At 45.2% G+C, this 13302-nt stretch overlaps 1 protein-coding gene across 1 annotated transcript in view; it reads right to left on the minus strand.

Moving 5' to 3' along the window:
• Positions 1–13302, minus strand: part of LOC126094587 (myosin light chain kinase, smooth muscle-like) — a 390310-nt gene that overhangs the window by 101631 nt on the left and 275377 nt on the right. The window lies entirely within an intron of this gene.

Here is a 13302-nt window from a genome sequence, read left to right on the forward strand (position 1 = left end):
TTACAAACGCAGTATGTGGGCGAGCGTCATCCTATTGGAAAAGCTTCTGTTGTCACAAGAAATCTCACCTCAAACCATAACTCCAGATGTAGCTCCAGTGTGTCTAGCACGCAGATAGGTTGGTTTCAGGCCTTCAACTGGCCTACTGCTAACCAACACACGGCTATCACAGGCCCTGAGGCAGAACTAGCTCTGATCAGAAAACGCAACAACCACCACCCTGCCCCCTAACGAGCCCTCACTCGACACCACGGAAGTCGCAAATGGCGGTCGGTGTTTTGTGGTCAGTGGAAAGCGTGCTATAGAGCATCTGGTTCGGAGCTGTCCTTGAAGTAACCGATTTGCAACAGTTTTTTGTGCCACGGTGGTGCCAACAGCTGCTCAAATTGCTGCTGCAGATGCAACACGATGCGCCAGAGCCATCGCCAAACCCGACAGTCTTCCCTCTCGATAGTGCGACGTGGCCGCCCGGAGCCCGGTTTTCTTGTGACGGTATATTCTCCCACAGCTGCCAGCTACCGTATACAGGGGCTACATTAATGCCAAGCTTTTCTGCAATAGCGCAGAAGGAACATCCAGCTTCTCCTAGCTCTATTACACGACCTCGCTGATACTCAGTGAGCTACCGATAATGGCATCTCTGTCGCTTTACGAGTAAAGGCGTTCTTGACAAACATCAGCTCACCACGTCAAATGTCAGAGGTAACTAACGCACATGACTGTTACAGCGTGTGTTTAAAGCAAACCTGATATGCGTTCTTATAGAGGCGTTACCAGCGCCACTCTTTCGTAACTGATGCGAAATTTGAATAGCCATCATCTTTCAGATGTATAAATACGCCCACCATCATTGGTTTATATCGCACAACTCCGTATTGGTGTTGCGATTTTCTTTTTCTGTCAGTGTAGTTTTTCGAGGCAAAATTTAGTCAGGTGTCTTAAAAGTGGTCATTTGTCCAACCAGAATTCCGAAAGGCTTTCAATAAGTAACGCAACATTTATTTTTCTCGGCTAATTTTTGGTTACAATTTTTTTAACTTTATTGGCGATGTCCTTAAACATTCCTACGTCGCTTTATACATTTCTAATAAATCCCGGTTGATGGCATCGCTATAGGCAGTCTTCGAAATGGCGTCTGCAGCTGAACCGCATTCGAACCAAAGAGCGACTTATTTAATTTCTTCTGATGGGAAACCGTACCATTGCGAATATTCTCTGGTATTTACTGAATGTCTATGGACACCGAGCAGTGGATAAAAACACGGTAAATTGCTGAGCGAAGCGTCTGTCGTCATCAGAATAAGAAGAAAGATGTATGTTTGATTTTCCACACGTAGCCGGTCGCATACAGCTGCGGCGCCTGCAATGCTGCAATGTTCGGAAACTCTTGTTCGAGGTGATCGACGAATAACAGTCAAACAACTCTGTGGTCAACTTGATATCTCTGTTGGCAACGCTGATATATGTGTCCACCAGTTAGTGTGTACTAAGGTTTGTGCCTGCTAGTTTCCTCGAAGCCTAATTCGGGATCATAAAGAAAAAAAAAAGGAAGATCTGTGTCGAATTGCTAGCTCTTTATGAAGACTGATGGAAACGATTTTTTGTCAAACATTGCACAGGCGATGAAATATAGTTTCATTACTTTGAGCCTGAAAGAAAATTTCAATCCATGGAGTGCCACCACATAGCGTCTCCGTCGAAGAAGAAGTTCAAAACAATACCGTTAGCTGGTGATATGATGGCTACAGTCTTCTGCGACACTGATGGGGTTTTCTGTTTGGTGTCCTTCCCCGTGATAAAACAATCAACTCCGAAGTCTACTGTGAGACTCTCAGGAAAATGAAGAACAGGTTACAGCGTGTTTAAGGCCCCAAAAATGCGAACGCTCTTCTCCTTCTCAACGATAACATGAGGCCACACACAAGTCTTCGCAACCAAGAAGAAATCACCAAAACTACGGTGGACTGTTCTTCTTCATCTGCCATACAGTCCGAATCACTTCCACCTCCTTGGGCTCTCACTGATGGACTCCACGAGAAGAACTACAGCAATGATGTGGCGGACCAGTAAATTGCTACCATGACGGTATACAAGCTCTCACATTAAGTTGGTGTAGGACCATAGAACTGAACAGAGGTTAGGTTGAAAAATAGCCACAGAATTATGGTATAGCAAGGTGTATTTAAATCAGAAAAAAACTCCTTGCTATGAGAAAAAAATGCGTTGCATTAGTTATTGAGCAGTCCTCGTATACAGACGGATTCATATTTTATTTCGGACATTAGCACTTCGGATCAAGGCTGTATACCCCAGCGATATGGATTTAGGGAACCGTCACATCATCATAACCGATTCAGGAAGAAACACGCTACAAAAGAACCTGTCTTATGTAATTTCTCACGATCTTGAAGAATGAAGTTGTAGCAGTAGTAAAAGTGATTTACTGTGATCACAGTTGGCACACGCGTCTGCACCACTATCCTCGAAGGACCGTCTAAAATTAACCAAGAAGCCGTGGTAGTAATCACAATTTCACGGCTCTAGGGGCCTGACCAGATATGATTCGCGTGTACGACAAATTTAGCCACGTGTCGCTTTCAGCTGCGTGTATATAATCCCACCCTTACGTAACATGGCTGTTATGGCAGTAAATTGCTACTATTCGTCTAGCAACAGCGAGACGGGTTCGCGAAGGCGGGGTGTATCAGTCTCCGCACCTACTTGTACTGACTGCCGCACGGCAATTGTATGCGATGGTTGGGCTTCATGTTGATCCCGTACCTACTGCGGCTCGTAGATGTGTCAGTATTTGTTGAGGTCTGCATCACTGTTGGACAAACAAAATGGTTCAAATGGCTCTGAGCACTATGGGACTTAACATATATGGTCATCAGTCCCCTAGAACTTAGAACTACTTAAACCTAACTAACATAAGGACAGCAGACAACACCCAGCCATCACAAGGCAGAGAAAATCCCTGACCCCGCCGGGAATCGAACCCGGGAACCCGGGCGTGGGAAGCGAGAACGCTACCGCACGACCACGAGATGCGGGCTGTTGGACAAACACACTGGTGTGTCACTGCCAGATAACAGCTCGATGAAACATCTTGGAACACAGATAGAAAGAACTGCTACATTGAAATACAGAAGGTAAATGAAAGAAGTGCGTAATGAGACGAACAGACATGAGAATTTTACTCAAAGGCAAAAATTACAACAAAGTCAGAGCGAATTATGATAGTCTTCTGGACATTAAAAAAACCGGGGAATGGTTCTTACACTACTGATCATTAAAATTGCTACACCAAGAAGAAATGCAGATGATAAACGGGTATTCATTGGACAAATATATTATACTAGAACTGACATGTGATTACATTTTCACGCAATTTGGGTGCATAGATCCTGAGAAATCAGTACCCAGAAACACCATCTCTGGCCGTAATAACGGCCTTGATACGCCTGGACATTGAGTCAAACAGAGCTTGGATGGCGTGTACAGGTACAGCTGCCCATGCACCTTCAACACGATACCATAGTTCATCAAGAGTAGTGACTGGCGTATTGTGACGAGCCAGTTGCTCGGCCACCACTGACCACACGTTTTCAATTGGTGAGAGATCTGGAGAATGTGCTGGCAAGGGCTGCAGTCGAACATTTTCTGAATCCAGAAAGACCCGTACAGTACCTGCAACATGCGGTCGTGCATTATCCTGCTGAAATGTAGGTTTTCGCAGGGATCCAATGAAGGGTAGAGCCACGGGTCGTAACACATCTAAATTTGTAACGTCCACTTTTCAAAGTGCTGTCAATGCGAACAAGAGGTGACCGAGACGTGCAACCATTGACACCCCATACCATCACGCCGGGTGATACGCCAGTATGGCGATGACGAATACACGCATCCAATGTGCGTTCACTGCGATTTCGCCAAACGGATGCGACCATCATGATGCTGTAAACAGAACCTGGATTCATCTGAAAAAATAACATTTTGCCATTCGTGCACCCAGGTTCGTCGTTGAGTACACCATCGCAGGCGCTGCTGTCCGTGATGCAGCGTCAAGGGTAACCGCAGCCATGGTCTCCGAGCTGATAGTACTTGCTGCTGCAAACGTCGTCGAACTGTTCGTGCAGATGGTTGTTGTCTTGCAAACGTCCCCATCGGTTGACTTAGGGAGCGAGACGTGGCTGCACGATCCGTTACAGCCATGCGGATAAGATGCCTATCATCTCGACTGCTAGTGATACGAGGCCGTTGGGATCCAGCACGGCGTTCCGTATTACCCTCCTGGACCCATTGATTCCATATTCCACTAACAGTCATTGGATATCGACCAACGCGAGCAGCACTGTCGCGATAAGATAAACCGCAATCGCGATTGGCTACAATCCGACCTTTATCAAAGTCTGAAACGTGATGGTACGCATTTCTCCTCCTTACACGAGGCATCACAACAACGTTCCACCAGGCAACGCCGGTCAACTGCTGTTTGTGTATGAGAAATCGGTTGGAAACTTTCCTCTTGTCAGCACGTTGTAGGTGTCGGCACCGGCGCCAACCTTGTGTGAATGCTCTGAAAAGCTAATGATTTGCATATCACAGCATCTTCTTCCTGTCGGTTAAATTTCGCGTCTGTAGCACGTCCTCTTCGTGGTGTAGCAATTTTAGTGGGCAGTAGTGTAATAGGGACTGATCTGCACGGGCGGCAATGCGTGTTCTGCAACGTGCTCTCTTGCTGGCCCCAAGGTTGATAAGGTGTTCTTGTTGTGTTGGTCGAATGTCAATATAACTTTATACACGTACACACAATCAACAACTATGTCAGTTATTAGAGTTGCGAGTCTCTGCAATTGGTCGAATGGCTAACAGAGTGGATTAGCGTTGTTCGTGTTTAGTACTGCTACCTGGCGTGGTAACGTACGTAAGATGCGTGAACAGAGTCAGATACTGAACGATCACTGTGAAGAATACGGAGATGTCGTGTACTCCTGTGAGACAACGTTATCAGCACCTGAGAGAGTTTAAAAGAGGCCTCCTTGTGAATCCCCGATTGACCAGTCGAAGGGTGTAATATTCTGATATTAGAATGGCCCAGCTGCATGAGGACGTGAGGGCAGGCACACTCGCCGTCTCACCCCTAGAAGGAAAGATCGCCGTATTGTGTACCATGCACGTCGTAACTCATTCGCTTCTGAGCCTGGCAACCTAGAACAGGAAATGGACGCCCTGCAACACTGTTTGTAATCGAGAACCATTGGTCGGAGACTAGCAGCAGCTGGGCTAACGAATTACCCCCTTGCGCAGGCTGTAGTGAACACCGGAACACGAATGGCTGTGTTACAGTGGTGCCGTGTTCCGGAAGCATGCACTGCTGATGGAAGACGTCGCATTGTGTTCAGCAATGTGTAGCGGTTCTCCACTACACCGGATGAACGTATTTGGCGTAGATCTGGGGAGGGGTTCTATTTTTTGAATGTTTTTGGAGAAGCACAGCGGTTACTCCTGGAGTCATTATGTGGGGAGCAACCGGCAGTGACTTCAAATAACGGCTGGTAGTGACTGAGGAAACTCTGGCGGCACAGCGCTACGTCACGGACATCCCACGTTCTCTGTGTGCCCTCTCATGCGACAGTATCGAGATGCCTTTCTCAACAGGACATTGCTCGTCCATACATGGCACGTCTCTCTCTGAACTGTCTGCGTGATTTTGAATGCTCCTATGCCTAACCAGATCCTGGTATCCGTCCCTGGTAGAACATGTGTGGGACAAACCCGGACGTCAACTCCGTTCCAGTGGCAGTATCTAGAATACCGAGGACCATCTGTAACAGTAATTGCTCAGGAAAGTGTATAATGGCTTCATGATAACACTCCACCATTCCCAACCGAATGGATAGTGGTCAGAGGGGGTGCAATGTCGTAATGATAAGTGGGCTCATACTGCCAAGTTCTTTGTACATTTGACTCGAATTTGTAATCATTGACATGACATTGCATACACCAGCCAAAACATCATGACTACCTACTTATAGCCAGTATGTCCCCTTTTGTACGAGGTGCATTCAAGTTCTAAGGTCTCCGATTTTTTTTCTAATTAACTACTCACCCGAAATCGATGAAACTGGCGTTACTTCTCGACGTAATCGCCCTGCAGACGTACACATTTTTCACAACGCTGACGCCATGATTCCATAGCAGCGGCGAAAGCTTCTTTAGGAGTCTGTTTTGACCACTGGAAAAGCGCTGAGGCAATAGCAGCACGGCTGGTGAATGTGCGGCCACAGAGAGTGTCTTTCATTGTTGGAAAAAGCCAAAAGTCACTAGGAGCCAGGTCAGGTGAGTAGGGAGCATGAGGAATCACTTCAAAGTTGTTATCACGAAGAAACTGTTGCGTAACGTTAGCTCGATGTGTGGGTGCGTTGTCTTGGTGAAACAGCACACGCGCAGCCCTTCCCGGACGTTTTTGTTGCAGTGCAGGAAGGAATTTGTTCTTCAAAACATTTTCGTAGGATGCAAATGTTACCGTAGTGCTCTTTGGAACGCAATGGGTAAGGATTACGCCCTCGCTGTCCCAGAACATGGACACCATCATTTTTTCAGTACTGGCGGTTACCCGAAATTTTTTTGGTGGCGGTGAATCTGTGTGCTTCCATTGAGCTGACTGGCGCTTTGTTTCTGAATTGAAAAATGGCATCCACGTCTCATCCATTGTCACAACCAACGGAAAGAAAGTCCCATTCGTTCTGTCGTTGCGCGTCAACATTGCTCGACAACATGCCACACGGGCAGCCGTGTGGTCGTCCGTCAGCATTCGTGGCACCCACCTGGATGACACTTTTCGCATTTTCAGGTCGTCATGCAGGATTGTGTGCACAGAACCCACAGAAATGCCAACTCTGGAGGCGATCTGTTCAACAGTCATTCGGCGATCCCCCAAAACAATTCTCTCCACTTTCTCGATCATGTCGTCAGACCGGCTTGTGCGAGCCCGAGGTTGTTTCGGTTTGTTGTCACACGATGTTCTGCCTTCATTAAACTGTCACACCAACAAACGCACTTTCGACACATCCATAACTCCATCACCACATGTCTCCTTCAACTGTCGATGAATTTCAATTGGTTTCACACCACGCAAATTCAGAAAACGAATGATTGCACGCTGTTCAAGTAAGGAAAACGTCGCCATTTTAAGTATTTAAAACAGTTCTCATTCTCGCCGCTGGCGGTAAAATTCCATCTGCCGTACGGTGCTGCCATCTCTGGGACGTATTGACAATGAACGCGGCCTCATTTTAAAACAATGCGCTTGTTTCTATCTCTTTCCAGTCCAGAGGAAAAAAAAATTGGAGGCCTTAGAACTTGAACGCACCTCGTACAACGGCGGCTGCGCGTCGTGGCATGGAAACAATGAGGCCTTGCTAGGTCGCTGGAAGCAGTTGGCACCACATCTGCCACAAAAGACACCTAATTCCCTTAAATTCCGGAGAGGGGAATCAAGAGCTCTGATGCCACGTTCAACCACATTCCAGATGTATTCGACTGGGTTCAGATCAGGCGATTTCTGAGGCCAGCACACCAATTAGATCTTTTCACTGTGTACTCTGAACCACTCCAACACACTCTTGGACTTGTGACATGGCGCATTATCTTTCTGAAAAACGCCACTGCTGTCGGGACACATGATTGTCATGAAGGGGTGTACGTGGTCTGCAACGATACTCCTTGCCCGTCACGGTGCCTTGCTCGATTTCCACTGGACCCATGGACGCCCACGGGAATGTTCTCCAGAGCGTAATGAAGCCGCCACCACCTTGTCTCCGTACTGCAGTACAGGTGTCGAGGAGCTGTTCCCTTGGAAGATGACGGATTCGCGACCTCCTGTCGCCATGATGAAGAAGGTATAGAGGTTCATCACACCAAGGAACGCTCTGCTACTGCTCCACCGTCCAGCGCAGAGGGTCACGTGTCCATTTCAGTCGTAGTTGCCGCTGTCGTGGTGTTAACATTGGTACATGCATGGATCGTCGGCTGCAGAGCATAATTGTTACGATTGTTCGGTGCACTGTGTGTTCAGATACACCTGTACGCTGCCCAGCATTTAAGTCTGATGTTGGGTTCGCCACAGTTCGCCACCTGTCCTGTTTTACCAGTCCGCCCATCCTACGCCGTCCAACAATTGTGAAGATGGGTGGCACCCAACCTAACGACGTCTGGAAGTGATTTCACCTTGGTTTCGTCACTTGTTGAAGACACTCACCACAGCACTCCTCGAACACCCGACAAGGCTTTCTGGCCGTCGCCATCTGCCCTCGGTCAAACTCATACAGATCGCACACCTTCCCCATTCTAGACGTGGACAGCACGCTCACTGAAACTACATGCGCCGTGCGTGTGTCTGACTAGCAGGCATTCCTCGCCAGGTGATGCTGCTATCGCCTGGACGGATTTATATCGATAGTAGTTCAGTGGTGACAATAATCTGGTTGATCAGTGTACTCCACAACCAGTGAAGTTCCTTCTCTTTTCCTCCTTCCCTTGTGGATGCTTCAGTTTGTTTGTCAGGCAGTTTATTTGTAGATGTCATAGCTGATGTTCCGTTAACCTGGAATGAGATTTTCACTCTGCAGCGGAGTTTGCGCTGATATGAAACTTCCTGGCAGATTAAAACGGTGTGCCGGACCGAGACTCGAACTCGAGACCTTTCCCTTTCGCGGGCAAGTGTTCTACCAACTGAGCTACCCAAGCACGACTCACGCCCCGTCCTCACAGCTTTAGTTTTGCCAGTTCCTCGTCTCCTACCTTCCAAACTTTACAGAAGCTCTCCTGCGAACCTTCCGTTAACCTGTCCATTCTCCTGGGGACGGTCTCCCATACACTTCTTTCCTCACCTAATAATGCATTTGGCATTTAATCTGCCCATTTAATTTCTAACTTCTTTCGATAGCACCACATTTTAGATGCTTCCAGCTGCTTTTTCACCGGACTTAGGATGGCTCTCGTGTCACTTCCATGGAGTACTGTCCTTTATACGTACACTTGCAGCAACTTCGTCCTCAAGTCCGTATGAATATCTGATATCAGATAAACTAATCTCTAATCAACTACTTATTTCGCTTGTGCCAATCTTGTTGCTTGCTTTGGTCACTGTCTGTAATCTTACTCCATACATAGGAGAGAAATTTCGCTTCCTCCACTATTGTTATACTCTTCCTCACCTTCATCTTTGCTGTCTTTATCCTTATATTCCGTTCTTTCTTCATCTGATGTACTCTTAAAGGAAAACAACTGCCTGTAAAGGTCTACATCTTGCAGTTTATACAGTAACTACTTTCGTCTCGCCTACAGATGTTTCATAACATCAACTGAAACGAATGTCTTGTGGATATTCTGAGCACTGGAGGGAAGAGGATTGATTTACTTGTTGCACGCTGTAGTAAATACTGGCGTATTTTCTGGACGTGTCAGTGCAAAGGAACCGCTTCCCCATCCCACGGTATTGTTTAGGACCCTCCGTAACTACTATCGGGTTGCCTTGGTACTAATTAGAGTTGTGCAGCGGCCCACTGCCAAAACAGAAACAGCTCTCGAGGCGCCTGTACTGTGTAGGACACTGGATGTACCACTCGGCTGTGAGCCGACCAGTAGGCAACCAGTGCAACCGTGTGTGTTTCCTGCCATGCCGCACGGCCACTTGCTTGCACACGAACGCAGCACTACCTGCGACTTAACCGGGTGCCAGTGGGACAAAATACGTAGAGGCTTCAACATTAACATTAATACTGTCGTCATTAAAAAATCTGGCCCATTTTCTTAATTCTTCGTGCATCCTCCATTGCGATGAAAGTTATGGGGAGATTAGGTGCTACACATTTCACAGCAGAACGTAAACATTTCCATTCCCTTTTTATTTTTATGTCCAAACCACATACTTCATCTTCAATCACATATGATGAGGTTTAGTAAGATCCACTGAGACTCATTAAATATGTGGTTGAGTGCTTGTGTGAGTGTGTGTGTGTGTGTGTATGTGTGTGTGTGTGTGAGAGAGAGAGAGAGGGAGAGAGAGAGAGAGAGAGAGAGAGTAGGAGATCAACATATAGTGTTATCTTGCAGTTTTTCTCTTATCGACGCATTTAATTTCCTTTTTGTGTTTTTTATTGCTCTGTTGGTATTTTCCCTGCCATCTTCTCTGCTTTGTCTATCATGTGTCAGGGGACGGCATGATTGTTCAGGTATGTTGCTATCTGCAGATGCAAAATGTATTGTTTCTTTGTTTAGTTCAAGTTTTTTTGCACATAGTTGCATATTTTCTTTATGTAAACAAGATCACCGTGCTTCTAACTTGACGGTCATTACTAAACTTTACACAAATTTAATATGCTGCTAATTACATTTTTTGTCGACTTTCAGATTGTGTCTTTTCCTGTGGAATCGGATGAGAGTCTTGTTGTATGTGTTGTAGGTCTGTGAAGGAAATATTTGATAGACAGGAATAACATAGTGAATATTTGCAGCCATTCATTTACATTTGCTGCTTCAGTAATGTTTCTCATGTCGATAAGAGCAAATGTTGTTCGCTCCAGTGGAAAATAGCCTCAGCGAGTCCATTATTTCTGAAAACCTTCTAAAAAGTTAGTTGGTGATAGTTCGGTTTCTGTACCAATTCTTCCTTGAACATTATTTGCAGTAGCAGATGCTGCTACACATCGCAGACAATACTACGTGTTTCACTTGGAATGTAGTGACTTAATAGCTCAAAACTGTAGTACATAGTAAGTAAACAAAACGTTTCACATTTTACTCACAAGTATTTTCAAATATGGCAAACAAAAAATATATTATTAATTTAGCTGTTCCTCAAAACACGTCAAAATATGAAATAAAGGAAAAAAAGGGGCATTATGCTAGCATATGTCTGCGATGCCTACAAGGTTAGGATTAACACACGTGTTTTAGGCACACACTGTACACGAAAGCTATATAAAACAAAAAAATCTACAAGAATAAACCAATGAATTACCCATAAAATAATATTTCACCACTTTAGGCCCACATGGCATAGAATACGAAATAACATTGGCAATGGCGCCAATATTTCCTATGACATGCAGACATTGTGCAACTGCCAACACCACTAGACGAGAATGATGTTATACCCCGCCCATCTTTGCTGCAGGGAGCTTTTAATTGGCCTGTCTAAAAAAAAAAAAAAGTGGCTTGGGTTATGAAGAAGTTGAGAAATGTGATTGGATGATCTGCTATGGCAGTAAAGTACTGAGGTGTGACTGGGGAAGCTGAATATTTGCAACGCAATTGTCTTGAAAGCTCTCTTATTAACCGTTTTCCAAGAAAGGGATTGTGGCCTTAAGAAGAAGTTGCGAAATGTAATTGGACGGGCTTATATGTCTGTGAAATATCGAGCTATGTTTTGGAAAGCTAAGTATGTGTAATTTAGGTTCTCTGATTAGCCTATTTCCTAGAAAGGCTTAGGAAAGGGAAAGAAAGAGAAAAGATTATGTCTTAGGTGGTGGAAGAAGAGGGGCTAGGGATAAAGGTTTAGAGGGGAGGGTAAATGAGGGGAGCGAGTGTGGCTTAGGAGAGGCGAGGGACATGATGACGTCATGAATTTGCATCTGCATGTATGCAACCCGACGGTTAAAGATGAAATTAGGGCTAATGTTGCTATTGTATTTCTGCCATAAGCACAAACTACAACGTCGAATGTTTCCGCTGTGGCTTCTGTTGGTGGCCTATAGACACAGGTACATGTGCGCATCTGAACATCACTGACTGCACCTCTGCAGCGGCCATATTATAAAACAGGACTAATGAAAAATAGCTTATCGTTACTTCGATTCATTCTGACTCATAAGCGTATCCTGTAAACGTCTCGAAACAATGGACGAGTAACACAAATCTATAGTAAAGTAGTTATTTTGTTTATCATTAGGTCTCCAACATTGCTTCCGCCATTTTGCAATAGATAGCAGTAGTGGCAAATGGCGCTGCCAGTAGTAGCTCATAAGTGTCATACATTAGACATTTGTTAAAACATCGCCATCAACATATTGTCCGGTCGCAGGTTCGAATCTTGCCTCGGGCATGGATGTTTGTGATGTCCTTAGGTTAGTTAGGTTTAACTAGTTCTAAGTTCTAGGGGACTAATGACCTCAGCAGTTGAGTCCCATAGTGCTCAGAGCCATTTGAGCCATTTTTGAACATATTGCCTTATTTGTGACTGTATCGTAAAGTTATTCTCGATTGAATATGTCAGCTTACGATCACAATTCTCGTAATTTTTGGGAAGTTTTAATTGTTTCCTTTAGCTTGAAGAAATCTGCGGCTGAGGCTCAGAGAATTCTGGATAAGACCTTTGATGGGGCATCTATTAGTGAAATAAAGTGCAGAGAATGGCTTCAACGCTTCAAGAATGTTGATTTTAATGTCAAGGCCGGTATGGTGGTGGAAGAGAGAAGGTTCTCGAAACTACCGAAATCGACGGAAACAATCAGGAGATCGTTATCAAAGGCAATTGATGCGTTTGAGTTGAGCACTGAAGGACAAACGACCACAATATAGCGACAGACATTAAAAGATCATTTTGCAGGATCATAATGCTCGGTCCCTCTGGCCGCCGTGTTCTCCGTCTGACTACCATCTTTTTAGACCAATGGCACGTGGTCTGGCTGACCAACATCTTCGGTCGTATGAACAAATGAAAAATTGGATTGACTGATGGATTTCCTCAAAAGACGCACAGCTGTTTCGCGACGGTATTCGTACGCTGTCCGAAAGATGAGAAAAAACAGTAGCCGAGGACGATCAGTACTTTGAATAGTGAATTGTTTGTAGATTTTTCACAATAAAGCATCGAACTTCGAGAAAAAATGGCGGAAGCAAAAATGTAGACCTAATATTGGTCTCTGAATTCTCATAGTGAGGAGCAATGTTTTTATAGGGTTCAAGAAGCGCTGCCGTTTAGTCATTTTTAAAGTGACATTGAAGAACGTTATATATGTTAACGTACGCAAGAGTTTCATTCCTTGTGCATTTTACGCTTGTATGTTTGGCTAGATCCCATCTACTGCATCAAACAATACTTTTTCTTCAATTACTTTTGAATTATATACATTACTTGCAACAGAAATGGCACTCTCTAAAACGTTCGTTCTCGTTGTTGATTTTTCGTGATGAAGGACATACCCGGTTCCATGATAGTCGTTTATGTTGGGGGGGGGGGGGAGTTCTTTATCTGCGTACGTTGTGCGTTGACTGATACTGTATAAGTGTGATAAA

The sequence above is a fragment of the Schistocerca cancellata genome, chromosome 8 (assembly GCF_023864275.1).
Source record: "Schistocerca cancellata isolate TAMUIC-IGC-003103 chromosome 8, iqSchCanc2.1, whole genome shotgun sequence".
Lineage (NCBI taxonomy): Eukaryota > Metazoa > Arthropoda > Insecta > Orthoptera > Acrididae > Schistocerca > Schistocerca cancellata.